The sequence below is a fragment of the Salmo trutta genome, chromosome 14, assembly GCF_901001165.1.
Source record: "Salmo trutta chromosome 14, fSalTru1.1, whole genome shotgun sequence".
NCBI classification, from domain to species: domain Eukaryota; kingdom Metazoa; phylum Chordata; class Actinopteri; order Salmoniformes; family Salmonidae; genus Salmo; species Salmo trutta.
The window spans coordinates 15,389,392-15,406,940 of record NC_042970.1 but is presented as its reverse complement, the minus strand read 5'-3'; positions in this window follow the sequence as shown (position 1 = coordinate 15,406,940).

Here is a 17,549-nt window from a genome sequence, read left to right as displayed (position 1 = left end):
TCCAACATAATCAAGGTAGAATCAGGAATTTCCCAGGGCAGCTGTCTAGGCCCCTTACTTTTTCAAGCTTTACTAAATACATGCCACTAGCTTTGAGTAAAGCCAGTGTGTCTATGTATGCGGATGACTCAACACTGTACATGTCAGCTACAACAGTGATTGAAATGATTGCAACACATAACAAAGAGCTGCAGTTAGCTTCAGAATGGGTGGCAAAGAATAAGTTAGTCCTTATTATTTCAAAGCCTAAAAGCATTGTATTTGGGACAAATCATTTACTAAACCTAACCTCAACTTGTAATGAATAATGTGGAAATTGAGCAAGTTGAGGTGACTAAAATGCTTGGAGTAACCCTGGATTGTAAACTGTCATGGTCAAAACATATTGATACAACAGTAGCTAAAATGGGGAGAAGTCTGTCCATAAAAAGCGCTGCTCTGCCTTCTTAACAGCACTGTCAAAAACACAGGTCCTACAGGCCCTAGTTTTGTTGCACCTGGACTACTGTTCAGTTGTGTGGTCAGGTGAAACATGCTCAGAACAGGGCAGCACAGCTGGCCCTTGGAAGTACACAGAGAGCTAACAATAATAATATGCAGGGTTGGGTAAGTTACTTTCTAAATTTAATCCATTACAGTTACTAGTTACCTGTCCAAAATTATAATCATTAAAAAGTAACTTTCGGATTACCCAAACTCAGTAATGTAATCTGATTACATTCAGTTACTTTTAGATTACTTTCCCCTTAAGAGGCATTAGAAGAAGACAAAAATGTATGTTACTAATTGAACAACATCTATTGCAGGATAAATCAATGTTAAAGTTTACCTAGCTGGACATATATGGATGTTACATTTTACTTTATGGGTTGGTTATGTAGGCTTCTTCTAACCCATCACTTTCTACTACAAAATAATTATACGATTAAATTATATCTTTACATTAAAAACCAAAGTGTATCAGAATTCCAGTCATTCCAATACATGTTATACCCCTTGATCTTCAAGAATAGGACTTGGAAATATGGAAGTATAGATTAGCCAAATTGTTTTACCTGAGCATAACCCCAAAACAAAGGATTTATTAGCCAGCCATACTCTGTTGTTTATGATTTTGTTGTCATGGAGGACTGGTTGGGCTCATTGATTCTAGTTGGAAAATAAATGCTGCGCTCATGGAATGGCATGCTTTGAGCACTACTGAAAAGGGCTATTTATATGTGAAAAATGAATGCCATATGCTGCATTTGCTATAGGCCTATTGTTTCACTTTTTGTTGGTGACACTTTGACATCTTGATAATATGCAGCTGTTTAAAGGGCAAATCCACAGATGAAACAATAGAAAAACGTTTTGGTAAAAAGCTGAGGGATGGGCCTGGAGAAATGTAACCACTCTCAGATTAATAGACAGAGCTATGGATGCAAGGACTGACCTTCCATGATATCAAAATGATTGTTTTAACCATGTTTTGAAGCTATACAGTGTTTATTTACAATGTTAACAAACATTGGCAAAAAACAAGCTTATATTTTGGGTTCTCATGGAGTGTGACTGTTGAACTAAGCTCATGAGGCATTTATAAATTATATTCTTCAATAATCCAGAATATGTGTTATTTCATTGTTTTGATGTCTTCAGAACTATATACAGTACCAGTCAAAAGTTTTGACACACCTACTCATTCAAGGGTTTTTCTTTATTTTTACTATTTTCTACATTGTAGAATAATAGTGACGACATCAAAACTATGAAATAAAACATATGGAATCATGTAGTAACCAAAAAAAGAGTTTAACAAATCAAAATATATTTTAGATTTTAGATTCTTCAAAGTAGCCACCCTTTGCCTTGATGAAAGCTTTGCACATTCTTGCTGTCTACACGGCAACAAATAGTGGGAAATCTCCACTCCCTCCCCAGGACAAGTCAAGAACAATCCAGAGGGAGAATGTCTGCATGTGTCTTGAATCCTCTTGTTTTATCCATGGGTATGAGTGTGTCAGTGTCTCTATGTGAATGCCCAGGTAAAGGTATATGTGATAGTGCTCCCCATGAATGCCCAGGTAAAGGTATATGTGATAGTGCTCCCCATGAATGCCCAGGTAAAGGTATATGTGATAGTGCTCCCCATGAATGCCCAGGTAAAGGTATATGTGATAGTGCTCCCCATGAATGCCCAGGTAAAGGTATATGTGATAGTGCTCCCCATGAGTGTGTCAGTGTCTCTGTGTGAATGCCCAGGTAAAGGTATATGTGATAGTGCTCCCCATGAATGCCCAGGTAAAGGTATATGTGATAGTGCTCCCCATGAATGCCCAGGTAAAGGTATATGTGATAGTGCTCCCCATGAATGCCCAGGTAAAGGTATATGTGATAGTGCTCCCCATGAATGCCCAGGTAAAGGTATATGTGATAGTGCTCCCCATGAGTGTGTCAGTGTCTCTGTGTGAATGCCCAGGTAAAGGTATATGTGATAGTGCTCCCATGAGTGTGTCAATGTCTCTGTGTGAATGCCCAGGTAAAGGTATATGTGATAGTGCTCCCCATGAATGCCCAGGTAAAGGTATATGTGATAGTGCTCCCCATGAATGCCCAGGTAAAGGTATATGTGATAGTGCTCCCCATGAGTGTGTCAGTGTCTCTGTGTGAATGCCCAGGTAAAGGTATATGTGATAGTGCTCCCCATGAGTGTGTCAATGTCTCTGTGTGAATGCCCAGGTAAAGGTATATGTGATAGTGCTCCCCATGAATGCCCAGGTAAAGGTATATGTGATAGTGCTCCCATGAGTGTGTCAGTGTCTCTGTGTGAATGCCCAGGTAAAGGTATATGTGATAGTGCTCCCCATGAGTGTGTCAGTGTCTCTGTGTGAATGCCCAGGTAAAGGTATATGTGATAGTGCTCCCCATGAGTGTGTCAGTGTCTCTGTGTGAATGCCCAGGTAAAGGTTTATGTGATAGTGCTCCCCAATCTTGCCACATTGTATTGAAACGTAATATTTACAACATTAACTGACACGAACATACAACACACCGATATCGTTCTAATTCACATGGATCTGTCCTTTTTTATTGTTTTAGCAGAGAACTTAATATGACAATGATTAATATGACAATGCCCCACCCCCCTAAACAAGACAACCCATTTTTTGCTCAGCATGGTTTATTTCTAATCCTATTTGAATGCTTTCCTCTCTCACATCCTGCCTAAGATGGATCCCTCACTCCTGAGCAATAAGACTGTAGCTAAATCTGCACCCAGAAACCACATCCTGCCCATTCATCAGCCACTGGTTGACACTAGGACTGTTCTCGCTATTATACAGAATGATCTACAGTCAGTGTATGCGACAAAGGAAGCTTAGCAACAGCAAGCACAAACAGCAGCAGGTACCACAAGAAAAGCATTTCCAGATGCTGTGAGTGAGTACGCACAGACCAAGAGCCTGGTGGACTCTGCTGGTTGGACTAGTAGTGGGATTTACAGAAAGGTGCCAGAAAGGAAAAGCTAAGAGGAATGTGATAAATGACTCTGCTATGATCATGTGCTCAATGTTAGTCTGATCACTTTCACTAACATCCTGATTACATTTTGCTTGTGTCCAATGTACAGCAATAGCACTAGCAACTGCATGTACACAAAAAAATAGCTGGGTTGTTTTATTGATCCAACTTCTGCGTTGCAGGCATTGGGTCACTTATTTGGGCTGTTTTCTTTAAAAAAGAGCAAGGTTGGGTTGTTGATGTGTTATTGGTGCTGGGTTATTGAGATATGACCCAGCGGGTCAGATCAGAGGACTGGAGGCGTAGTTTAGTAGGGGAGTCGCTTTCAGATAGTTATATTTAGCCACACGTAAACGTCATTCCTGTTCATCTGTTCTGTTGTATAGTTATCACGTTAAGGTTGAACATTTACATTTTTGTAGCTTCAATGAGGCTTACAGAAGTGTATGAGTTCCCTAAAAGCCTATGCAAATCCTTTGTTGGTATAGATATCACCTTATTGTATTAAGTAATAAATAAACTTAATATTCTAGAATGTGCAAAATGCATTTTTTAAGGAAAATGTAGTTTGCAGTACTTTACACGATGAATAGGAAGGACAATTACTCTCTCAGTTGGCCAATAAGATCTATCTGAAAGCCACGCCCCTATTAAGCCACACCTCCTGAAAATACATTAAGGATTATATTAAAAAAGACCCAGCTGCTGGGTCAACCCAGCATGAAGTAAAAATTACCCATCTAATACCAAAGGTTGTCCAATATCGACATATCTATTTATTATTGCCATCGAAATGTTAGCTGTTAAAGTCAGATCCAACAATAATATTAAGGGATTAGAAATCCATGGCTTAAAAACAAAGGTGTCATTGTATGCTGATGATTCATGTTTTCTTTTAAATCCACAATTAGAATCCCTCTACAGCCTCATAGAGGATCTAGATACTTTTTATAACCTCTCTGGATTAAAACCAAATTATGATAAGTATATTACGTATTGGATCACAAAAAAATGCTACTTTTACATTACCGTGTAGTTCACCAATAAAATGGTCTGATGGGGATGTAGACATACTCGGTATACATATCCCGACAGAAATAAATTATCTCACTCCAATACATTTTAATAGAAAGTTAGCAAAAATATATAAGATCTTGCTACCATGGAAAGGAAAATACCTGTCTATTTGTGGAAAAATCACCCTGATTAACTCTTTAGTCATATCACAGTTTATCTATTTGCTTATGGTTTTGCCTGCACCTAGTGACCTGTTTTTTAAAATTATATGAGCAAAAAATATTCCATTTTATTTGGAATGGCAAGCCAGACAAAATTAAAAGGGCCTATTTAAATAATGAATATGAATTCGGAAGGGCAGAAATTGTTAAATATTAAAGCATTAGACCTCTCACTAAAGACATCAGTCATACAAAAGTTATACTTAAATCCGAACTGGTTCTCTAGGAAATTTGTAAGAATGTCTCACCCCATGTTCAAGAATGGCCTTTTCCCCTTTATTCAGATTACAACCGCTCACTTTCGGTTATTTGAAAACGAAATCATCTCCAAAATATTGTTATTTTTTAAACAAGCCATAGAAGTTGTTTGCAATTTCTGTTTAATCTACCAGAAAATACAGAACAAATAATACAACAAATATACTAATTGATAAAAATATATATATTTTCGATAACATTTAAAAAAAAAAAGGTATAATCTTTGTAATTTATATCATAAATAGGACTGGTGGTGTTATGTCACACTTGCAGCTAACACAAACATATGGAAATGTCTGCTCTACCCAAAATTACAAGCAACTAATTGCAGCATTACTGCAAAAATGGAAGAGCTAAGTGGAAGGGGGAAAAGTAAGGAACTTGTCTGTTGGCCCTGCATTAAAGGCCAATATTGGTTAAAGAAAATTGTGATAAATAAAAATATATGCAAGTTTCATTTAAGAACCCAAAAATTGACAGCTATTCCATATAAATTGCAAATAGTTGGGAAGAGATTTTCCATGGCACATGTTTTATGAATTGACATGCAAAATGACGCCGGATTCAAAATGTAGAATTTTTCTATTAAAATTATTATGCAAAATTCTTGTAACCAATAGAATGTTATATATATGAGGAATACAACCATCCCAGCTCTGCAGATTTTGCTGTGAAGGGGCAGAGTCATTAGATCATTTATTTTGGTATTGTCCATATGTAGCTTGTTTTTGGTCACAGGTCCAGGAATGGCTGAAGAATTGCAACATTTGCCTAGAACTAACGCTGCAGATAGCAATACTGGGTGATTTGAAAAGTCATAGTCAATCAATCAATAATATAATAATTATTTTTGCAAAAATGTTTATCTTTAATTTACAATCTGTAGAAAGTATGAGAATCCAACCAATTCAAATTAACCCTGCATGTTTTCTGTCCAATACTTACCAAGCGCTGGGTTACCAAAGAACCCAATTGGGTGGTTTTTGACTCAGCATTTTTTAGAATGTATACAGGCCCTGCATTATCTCTTTTAATACCATGATGTTTATTTTAATAGCAGTCATGCCAACTATTAATATTACCCTCACAGTCTTAGAGTACAGGATGAGTTCTCGTTTGGTTCCTTTTGAGCTTTGCTCCCGCCCCCAAATATAACCTGTGGGAGTCAGTTCATTGCTGCCCTGGGCACAGCTTTAGGTGGTTCAGACAGGGGGCTCTGTGATAAGCTCTCTGCTTCCAATCACAGTTGAGGCGAATATAATCAAAGCATCTTAGATGGGATTTGAGCTGTTTCTTTGTTTATGCTCTATTGCTCGATTTCAGAGGCAGGATTGTTTCTGGTTGTTGCGGATGAGGTTTTCCTGACGATATCTCTGTGCTGATCAGCGAGAGATGATTAGAAGCGCTGGCCTGGGATACGGAGTCGGCACACTAATTCATCTAAGTGAGAAGGATACACACGCTCAGGAGGAGGCTTGTTCAGGGACAACACACTGACTGACTGACTGATGTAACCCAACAATCCCCTTCTTCTCATTGTTGGGGAGTCGTGGTTTGAAACGATCACCTCAGACACCACAGTCTGTCAGAACCTGTGGATTCATCTTCATCGAGATGCTTTAATGTCACTTCAGAGAGGCTGTTTGACAATGAGATACAACATGCATAATAAACATGTTAACCCACATTTAGTGTTATTTGCATGTGATTTCTTGTGCACAGTGGGTATACACACAGTGTGTGAACTACGTACAGTGTGTGTGAACGTGTTTATAATACAACAGTTTCATGTTAAGTGGGCGTACGTGTGTTTAGGTGTGTATGTGTTTGTGTTCAACACTGGAGGAGATTGTATTTTAGATTGGAAGATATTACGGTTAATAGTGTTCATACATAATACATGTACTGTATGTCTGACTGCACATAGTACTGGAGCACACACACACACACACACACACACACACACACACACACACACACACATATACACATATACACACACACACACACACACACACACACACACACACACACACACACACACACACACACACACACACACACACATATACACACACACACACACACATCCACACACACACACACACACACACACACACACACACACACACACACACACACACACACACACACACACACACACACACACACACATACATACAGACACGCAAACACATTTTAATCCGCTTTTGATTCACGTCTTAATCTCGTCTCTGCCTCTATACTGTGATGTCCCGCCTCCCACCCAGTTTAGTAGTATACAGTACACCAGGCTACGATTGGCCAGTTAAGATTAACAAGACATTTGGCTGGCTGAGGCTTGACATCTCTGCGATATAGGTTGGGCTGCATGATGGTGGGGACAATCAGAACTTGATGTTTTTCCCAAAAATGAAAATGCCTGTTGTTTGTCAGTAGATAAACAGGGAGCATTGCTAGTGTGCATGCGTACTGGTGCAGATGTCTTCATTATAGGCCCATTAGTTTAATTGCAATAAGCATTGAATACTCATATACAGTACATACACAGTATCTCAGCCCTGCAGTCCACACATAGCTGTCTATAGGCAGTAAGAGGCAACCAGGCCAGTGAAAACACCACTTGGGTTGTGTTATATTTTATGGCTCCATTTGACCAGCAGACGCTGTCCTACTGCTGGCTGTTTGACAGATAATTCATCACATCAACAGAAATATCTATTGTTATGACAGTTGGAACTATGGTATCATAGTCAGAGTGCTGAAATATCCAAAGACTGACACACATTAAAGACCAAATGATGAATGCTCTGTGTCCTGGCAAAAGAGGCATGCTTTATCAAAATGTAGGCCCCTACACATTAATAAAATATAATTTTGTTGTTGTTTTGTATACAAAGAAACCAAACACATTTGTAAATCACTGCTGTAGATATTGCCAACGTGATATTTTATGTGTATGTGTTTGCTTTTAAGTCTCCTAGGCTTCCCGAGGCATGCACACACAAATATCACACACACAGTGCACATGGTGTGTTTAATGTGACCAGCACAGTCACTCTCCGCATATGTGACATGCTCCTCTGGGAGGACAGGAAAGCATCTGCCCCCCTCTGTGTGTGTGTGTGTGTGTGTGTGTGTGTGTGTGTGTGTGTGTGTGTGTGTGTGTGTGTGTGTGTGTGTGTGTGTGTGTGTGTGTGTGTGTGTGCGTGCGTGCGTGCGTGCGTGCGTGCGTGCGTGTGTGTGTGTGTGTGCGAGAGAGAGAGAGACGTGGAAATATGTGTCCAATTTAGGAGAGACTGTGTGAGAACCACATTTTCATTTTGTGATTATATGAATGGGAGTCAGGTTTGTTGTCACTGAAGAACGAACAATAAGTTCAGACTCATAGAGGAGTGAGGAAGCAAATCAAGGAATCTCAGAGCGTTCTCAAGGCTCAGTAGGTTTATTACTACACCAGCTGATGGAGGGTTGTGCTTCAACGATCACCTATCAGACCTACAATTACATCTCCTTGTATACTGTCAACACACACAACATCTCTTTGGTCATACAGAATGATCTATACATTCTCATTGGTCAATGTGACCATCTCATGACCATCTTGTGACAGTCCTACTACATCCCTATGATGATGTCTCCCACCGCTCAGGCCATCTTGTGATCCAGGCTTCAACCTTATGGACATTGATGCTTCCACGACAACTGCTTCACACTATGCATACATTAACCAAACTAAGTGTCTTCTCTCCGAAGTTCACCATGAGACCACAGAAAGACCCGCTTCCTTAGAGAGTACAGAGTTAACCCACAGTGCTTTGAGATGTGATGTGTACAATATTTGGAATATACTGGATATATACTGGATATATGCTGGATATATATTGGATATAACGATCAAGGATATATTAGTTCAGGTCCAGGTCTTCATCACTGTGTCAAAGAGAGATTCTCATTCAACTCCGTAGGCACATCACATTTCTATGGAATAACACACAGAATAACACACAGAATAACACACAGAATAACACACAGAATAACACACAGAATAACACGCAGAATAACACACAGAATAACACACAGAATAACACGCAGAATAACACGCAGAATAACACGCAGAATAACACGCAGAATAACACACAGAATAACACACAGAATAACACGCAGAATAACACACAGAATAACACAGAATAACACACAGAATAACACGCAGAATAACACACAGAATAACACACAGAATAACACGCAGAATAACACGCAGAATAACACACGGAATAACACGCAGAATAACACACGGAATAACACACAGAATAACACACAGAATAACACACAGAATAACACAGAATAACACACAGAATAACACAGAATAACACACGGAATAACACACGGAATAACACACAGAATAACACAGAATAACACACAGAATAACACACAGAATAACACACAGAATAACACACGGAATAACACACAGAATAACACACGGAATAACACACGGAATAACACACAGAATAGCACGCAGAATAACACACAGAATAACACACAGAATAACACACAGAATAACACACAGAATAACACACAGAATAACACACAGAATAACACACAGAATAACAGACAGAATAGCACACAGAGTAACACACATAACACAACTAAGACATCCAACCAACAAATCATTGGACAACAATTTGAGTTGAAAGCTTTAAGCAGCCCTGTTTAGAGAGTTTAAAGAAGGGTAACAGCCTCCAATTTATATAAGCAGTACAAAATGTACAAAATGTCAACATGCGTGACCACCTTTCCTTTCATTCAGCTTGAGCTAATTCTAATTCATTTCTGTATTTCCTTTCAGGCCTTTTAATATGACTTCTGACCCAGTTCTGTTTCTGAATGTAAAATTGTGCCAGTGTCAGTGTGTGTATGTGTGTGCGTGTTTGTCTGTCTGTGTGTCTGTGACTGTGTAGAAGAATAAGCTCCAGACTTTGTCTTATCTACTAATTCCTTCATTAAGCCCTTATCACTGGGTTTTAATGCTAATTAAGATGCTCTTTAATGTGATGGCAGGACGGCTAAGAGCCTCTGAGCCTGACGTGTTTTTCACTCTGCATGCGGAGAGCGTCGAGAGAGGAGGAGCACCCAGCCCACGCACAGACAGAACCACTCTCACCCTCAATCCAACCAATCCAAATGCTCTGGCCTCTTGGCGTAAGCTGGCCTTAAGTCGTAATTCATGTCTTATAACACCAATAAACCTTTCATTGGTCATAACAAAATATAGCATTTTGAGGATGGAGAGCATACTGTCGGGCAGCATCACAGTACGGCAACTCCGCCGCGGACCGCAAGGCACTTCAGAGGGTGACACGTGCTGCTAACACACTATTGGGTGTACACTGCCTGCCCTACATCACCAGGTGTAGCAGGAAGGCCAAGAACATCATCAGGGACCCCATCCTCCCAAGCCATGTCCTGTTCTCCCTGCTTCAATCACTCAGACGCAGGCAGTACAGGAGCATCATGGCAAAAACTGAAAGGCTGGTGAATAGTTTCTACCCTCAGACCATCAGGCTGCTGAATAGCCACCACTAGTCAACTATCTGCAACCCCCCCGCTCTGCTACTCAGCTACCTGCTCCATCCCAATGACATTCATCACTGTTGCAGTTGTTAATATGTATATTATTATTATTATTATTTAAAATATATATATTTGCTTGTACCCCACCCACTTGGACTCCACACACCCTCAATGGTCATGTTGCTTCCCCTATGGTCATTCCCCCCCATCTCCTCAACAGTCTTTACTCTGCCTCCACCACAATGGACATTTATTTATTCATCTCTGCTACAGTTATGATGTATATAGTGCTATTTCTATTTCTTTTGTATTTTATTACAATTTATGTCATTTTATTTCACTAGTCCTTCATGTTAGAGTTTGTAAACTATGATGTTCACTGTAACCTGCACTCACACCTGCAACCAAGGCTGGCAAAGGCTTTCGACTCTGTCAATCACCACATCCTCATCAGCAGACTCAACAGCCTTGGTTTCTCAAATGAGTGCCTCAACTGGTTCACCAACTATTTCTCTGATAGAGTTCAGTGTGTCAAATCTGAGGGTCTGTTGTCCAGGCCTCTGGTAGTCTCTATGGGGGTGCCACAGGGTTCAATTCTTGGGCCGACTCTCTTCTCTGTATATATCAATGATGTCGCTCTTGCTGCTGGTGAGTCTCTGATCCACCTCTACGCAGACGACACCATTCTGTATACTTCTGGCCCATCTTTGGACACTGTGTTAATAACCCTCCAGACGAGCTTCAATGCCATACAACTCTCCATCGCTGGCCTACAACTGTAACCAAGACTCTTCCTAGAGCTGGCCGCCTGGCCAGAGCAATCGGGGGAGAAGGGCCTTGGTTAGGGAGGTGACCAAGAACCCCATGGTCACTCTGACAGAGCTCCAGAGTTCCTCTGTGGAGATGGGAGAACCTTCCAGAAGGACAACCATCTCTGCAGCACTCCACTAATCAGGCCTTTATGGTAGAGTGGCAAGACGGAAGCAACTCCTCAGTAAAAGGCACATGACTTGGAGTTTGCCAAAAAGGCACCTTGAGAAACGAGATTCTCTGGTCTGATGAAACCAAGATTGAACTCTTCAGGCCTGAATGCCAAACATCACGCCTGGAGGAAACCTGGCACCATCCCTACGGTGAAGCATGGTGGTGGCAGCGCCATGCTGTGGGGATGTTTTTTAGAGGCAGAGACTGGGAAACTAGTAAGGATCGAGGGAAAGATGAACGGAGCAAAGCACAGAGAGATTCTAGATGAAAACCGTCTCCAGGGTGTTCAGGACCTCAGACTGGAGCAAAGGTTCACCTTCCAACAGGACAACAACCCCAAGCACACAGCCAAGACAAAGCAGGAGTGGCTTCAGGACAAGTCTCTGAATGTCCCTGAGTGGCCCAGCCAGAGCCCGGACTTGAACCCGATCGAACATCTCTGGAGAGACTTGAAAAGAGCTGTGCAGCGACGCTCCCCATCCAACCTTACAAAGCTTGAGAGGATCTGCAGAGAAGAATGGGAGAAACATCCCAATACAGGTGTGCCAAGCTTGGTGGCTGTAAAGACTAGAGGCTGTAATCGCTGCCAAAGGTGCTTCAAAGGTGCTTTAAAGGGTCTGAATACTTATGTAAATGTGATATTTCAGTTTATTTATTATTTCTAAAACCTATTTTTGCTTTGTCATTGTGGTGTATTGTGTGTAGATTGATGAGGAAAAAAAACGATTTTATTCATTTTTAGAATAAGGCTGTAACTTAACAAAACGAGGAAAAATTCAAGGGGTCTGAAAACTTTCTGAATGCGCTATTAAACACTCTGAATCAGAATTTCATTACACTGTAGCTACATTTTTGCTGGCCAAAATGAAGTATGTTTTCTACCATGCAGCAGCTTGACTTGCACCAACTTTCAATCCATTTCAGATCAGTTCATTTAATTTGGTTATTTTGACAATTTATTTGTCCCAAGGTTCTTCATAAAGAGGCCCAGCTAGTCTTCCAAAGCCTAAAGGCATGCAGGACTTGACTCGGCTAAGAGGTGCACAATAGAAAAGCTCTTGAATTGAGAGATTGCTGAGTGAGAATCCTTGAAAGGGACAGGCAGTCTTTTTCCAGTCCCCATCCCTCCAGCTACTATAGGATACATGAAAGTCACGGACCATCATTCTCCTGTGGATGTAGTTCATCACATTATGAGCACAGACACATTTCTCTAGCCCACTGATCGGTATAGTATTGAGGGATACTAGTCGATATCTCATTATCAATCATAAAAGACAAGAAGAATGAAAAAATTGATTTTTATTTAAACTTGTAGGACAGGGTCAGAAGTATAGATTATTAGGAGCTTGTATGTTTTCCCACTATAACTCTTGTTTGTCTCCACACTAACATTCAGTAAACACATGCAGGGTCAGGATGAAGAGCACTGTGCCAGTTATAATTAGCCCTCATTGATAGATGTGCAATATACAGACTGAGGAGGTGGCTCATCAGTAACAGGGAAGTGAGTACCCGCCGGCATAGGAAAGGATGGTGAGATTGGCTACAAGGCTTTGTTTGTGTTTAGCAGCTGGTTGCTAACACAGAGACATGTCAGCAGACAGAGAGAGAGAGAGAGAGAGATGGAGAAGAGGGGATGATGGGTAGTTTATGAAGGGGAGATGTGGGAGTTATTCACGAGAAACAGTTCTGAGGAGAAAATACCTAGTAATAGGCAGTTATGCATTAGGTCTAGAGATGTTTTAGATGTCCCTCTATACCTGTACTGCTGTCCTCCTCTCTCTCCCCCTCTCTATCCCTCTATACCTGTACTGCTGCTGTCCCTCCTCTCTCTCCCCCTCTCTATCCCTCTATACCTGTACTGCTGCTGTCCTCCTCTCTCCCCCTCTCTATCCCTCTATACCTGTACTGCTGCTGTCCTCCTCTCTCTCCCCCCTCTCTATCCCTCTATACCTGTACTGCTGCTGTCCTCCTCTCTCTCCCCCTCTTATCCCTCTATACCTGTACTGCTGCTGTCCTCTGCCTCAACTCTCCCCTCTCTATCCCTCTATACCTGTACTTGCTGCTGTCCTCCCTCTCTCCCCCTCGCTAATCCCTCTATACCTGTATCTGCTGCTGTCCTCCTCTCTCTCCCCCTCTCTATCCCTCTATACCTGTACTGCTGCTGTCCTCCCTCCTCCCCCTCTCTAATCCCTCTATACCTGTACTGCTGCTGTCCTCCTCTCTCTCCCCCTCTCTATCCCTCTATACCTGTACTGCTGCTGTCCTCCTCTCTCTCCCCCTCTCTATCCCTCTATACCTGTACTGCTGCTGTCCTCCTCTCTCCCCTCTCTCCCCCTCTCTGTCCCTCTATACCTGTACTGCTGCTGTCCTCCTCTCTCTCCCCCTCTCTATTCTTCTATACCTGTACTGCTGCTGTCCTCCCCTCTCTCCCCCTCTCTATCCCTCTATACCTGTACTGCTGCTGTCCTCCTCTCTCTCCCCCTCTCTATCCCTCTATACCTGTACTGCTGCTGTCCTCCTCTCTCTCCCCCTCTATCCCTCTATACCTGTACTGCTGTCCTCCTCTCTCCCCTCTCTATCCCTCTATACCTGTACTGCTGCTGTCCTCCTCTCTCTCCCCTCTCTATCCCTCTATACCTGTACTGCTGCTGTCCTCCTCTCTCTCCCCTCTCTGTCCCTCTATACCTGTACTGCTGCTGTCCTCCTCTCTCTCCCCCTCTCTATCCCTCTATACCTGTACTGCTGCTGTCCTCCTCTCTCTCCCCCTCTCTATCCCTCTATACCTGTACTGCTGCTGTCCTCCTCTCCTCCCTCCCCCTCTCTATCCCTCTATAACCTGTACTGCTGCTGTCCTCCGGGACTCTCTCCTCCCCTCTCTAGTCCTCTATAACCTGTATGCTGCTGTCCTCCTCTCTCTTCCCTCTCTATCCCTCTAGACCTGTTACCTGGCTGCTGTCCGCCCTCTCGCCCCTCTCTATCCTCTATACCTGTACTGCTGCTGTCCTCCTCTCTCTCCTCTCTTTCCTCTACCATCTGCCTGCTCCCTCTTCTCTCCCCCTCTTATCCTCTTGACTGGCTCTTTTCTCTCTCTCCCCCTCTCTGTCCTCTCTTACCTGTATCTGCTGCTGTCTCCTCCTCTCTCCCTCTCTCCCTGTCTCCTGTATCTCTGTCCTCCCTCTCTCCCTCTCTATCCCTCTATACCTGTACTGCTGCTGTCCTCCTCTCTCTCCCCTCTCTATCCCTCTATACCTGTACTGCTGCTGTCCTCCCCTCTCTCCCCTCTCTATTCCTCTATAGCTGTACTGCTGCTGTCCTCCTCTCTCTCCCCCTCTCTGGTCCCGTCTATACCTGTACTAGCTGCTGTCCCCTCCTCTCTCTGCTCTCTCTTCCCCCTCTGCTATCCCTCTATCACCTGTACTGCTGACGTGCATCCTCGTACTCTCCCAGCTCTCTCTCCCTCTATACCTGTACTGCTGCTGTCCTCCTCTCTCTCTCCCCATCTCCGCCCCCCTATACCTGTAGCTGCTGCTGTCCTCCCTCGTACCTCTCCTCCCACTCCTCTCCCCCCTCTATACCTGTACTGCTGCTGTCCTCCTATCTTCCCCCTCTCTATCACCTCTATACCTGTACTGCTTGCTGGTCCCTCTCTCTCTTCCCCCCTACTCTATCCCTCTATAACCTGTACTGCTGCTGTCCATCCTCCTCTCCCCACCTCTCTATCCCTCTATACCTGTCTACTGCTGCTAGTCCTCTCTCTCATCTCCCCGTCTCTGTCCTCTATACCTGTACTGCTGTCCTCTCTCCTCCCCCCCTCTCTATCCCTCTATACCTGTACTGCTGCTGTCCTCCTCTCTCCCCCTCTCTATCCCTCTATACCTGTACTGCTGCTTTCCTCCTCTCTCTCCCCCCTCTCTCCCCCTCTATACCTGTACTGCTGCTGTCCCTCCTCTCTCTCCCCCTCTCTATCCCTCTATACCTGTACTGCTGCTGTCCTCCTCTCTCTCCCCCCTCTCTCCCCCTCTATACCTGTACTGCTGCTGTCCTCCTCTCTCTCCCCCCCTCTCTCCCCCTCTATACCTGTACTGCTGCTGTCCTCCTCTCTCTCCCCCCTCTCTCCCCCTCTATACCTGTACTGCTGCTGTCCTCCTCTCTCTCCCCCTCTCTATCCCTCTATACCTGTACTGCTGCTGTCCTCTCTCTCCCCCTCTCTATCCCTCTATACCTGTACTGCTGCTGTCCTCCTCTCTCTCCCCTCTCTCCCCCTCTATACCTGTACTGCTGCTGTCCTCCTCTCTCCCCTATCTTCCCCTCGCTATCCTTCTCCCAACTTTGATGTATGCATGAGGGAGGATTTCCTTAAGACCAGAGGCCATTACCCAGGGGTCATTAGGCATCTAGTAGAGCATGCCAACGCTGGGACTCTGTTTTCACACGCACTGCGTGTGTGTGTGTGTGTGTGTGTGTCTGCCTATGTGTGTACACCTTCTGCTTCAATGTTTGTTTTTATTTTGGGAATATGTGTTTGTGTGTAGTGTGTAGTGTGTGATTGTTTGTGTGTGTTGTGTGTGTAGAATGTGTAGTGTGTGATTGTGTGTGTAGTGTGTAGAGTGTGATTGTGTGTGTAGTGTGAAGAGTGTGATTGTGTGTTGTGTGTTGTGTGTGTATTGTGTAGTGTGTAATGTTTGAGTGTGTGTGTGTTTTGTGTTGTGTGTAGCGTGTGATTGTGTGTGTGTGTTGTGTGTAGTGTGCGATTGTGTGTGTAGTGTGTGGTGGGTTATTATTTGTGTGTGTAGTTTGAAGAGTGTGATTGTGTGTGTGTTGTGTGTATTGTGTAGTGTGTGTGTGTGTGTGTTGTGTGTTGTGTGATTGTTGTGTGTGTAGTGTGCGATTGTGTGTGTAGTGTGTAGTGTGTGGTGTGTGATTGTGTGTGTAGTGTGTGATTGTTTGTGTGTGTTGTGTGTGTAGTGTATAGTGTGTGATTGTTTGTGTGTGTAGTGTGTAGTGTGTGGCGTGCCATTGTGTGTGTGTTGTGAGTGTGTAGAGTGTGATTGTTTGTGTGTGTGGTTTGTGATTGTTTGTGTTTGTTGTGTGTGTAGTGTTTGATTGTTTTTGTGTGTAGTGTGTGATTGTGTGTGTGTGTAGTGTGTGATTGTGTGTGTGTAGTGTGTGTTGTGTGTGTAGTATGTAGTGTGTAGTGTGTGATTGTGTGTGTGTAATGTGTGTAGTGTGTGATTGTGTGTGTGTAGTGTGTGTGTAGTATGTAGTGTGTAGTGTGTGATTGTGTTTTTGTGTAGTGTGTGATTGTGTGTGTGTGTGTGTGTGTTGTGTGTGTAGTATGTAGTGTGTAGTGTGTGATTACTTTTGTGTGTAGTGTGTGAGTGTGTAATGTGTGATTGTGTGTGTGTGTGTGTGATTGTGTGTGTGTGTGTGTGTGTGTGTGTGTGTGTGTGATTGTGTGTGTGTGTGTGTGTGTGTGTGTGTGTGTGTGTGTAGTGTGTGTGTGTGTGTGTGTGTGTGGAGGCTGGGTCATTAATTGCTCTAGGAGCGTGATTCCTTCATGCTCTGTCTGGGAGTTGGGGGAGTGACTCATCAGCAGGATGAAATGCTCTGACATTTGAGCATGAAAATCCCAGCATGCCCTGTAGCCCAACACTACTGGTCTCTGTGTGTAGTTTACAGTAAAGAAAAGGTAAATACAAGACTGTGTGTAAATTACAGTAAATATGCACAATAAACAATTGTAAGAGTGGGGTCTACAGTATGTGTGTCTTAAAGTAAAGAGATGAATTTGTGTAAACAGACAGAGAACAGGGGTTTAACACGTCTCCTATCTGCATGAGCTGTCAGGTAGGGCCCTGATGACTTTGTTTCTACTGTTGGAGTTACTCTGTACACATACTGTATCTCTCCACAGCGTCCCTCTGCAGGACGAGCAGGGATTATGCATCCCAGGATTATTTACACAATCAGACATGTTGTGGTGTAGAA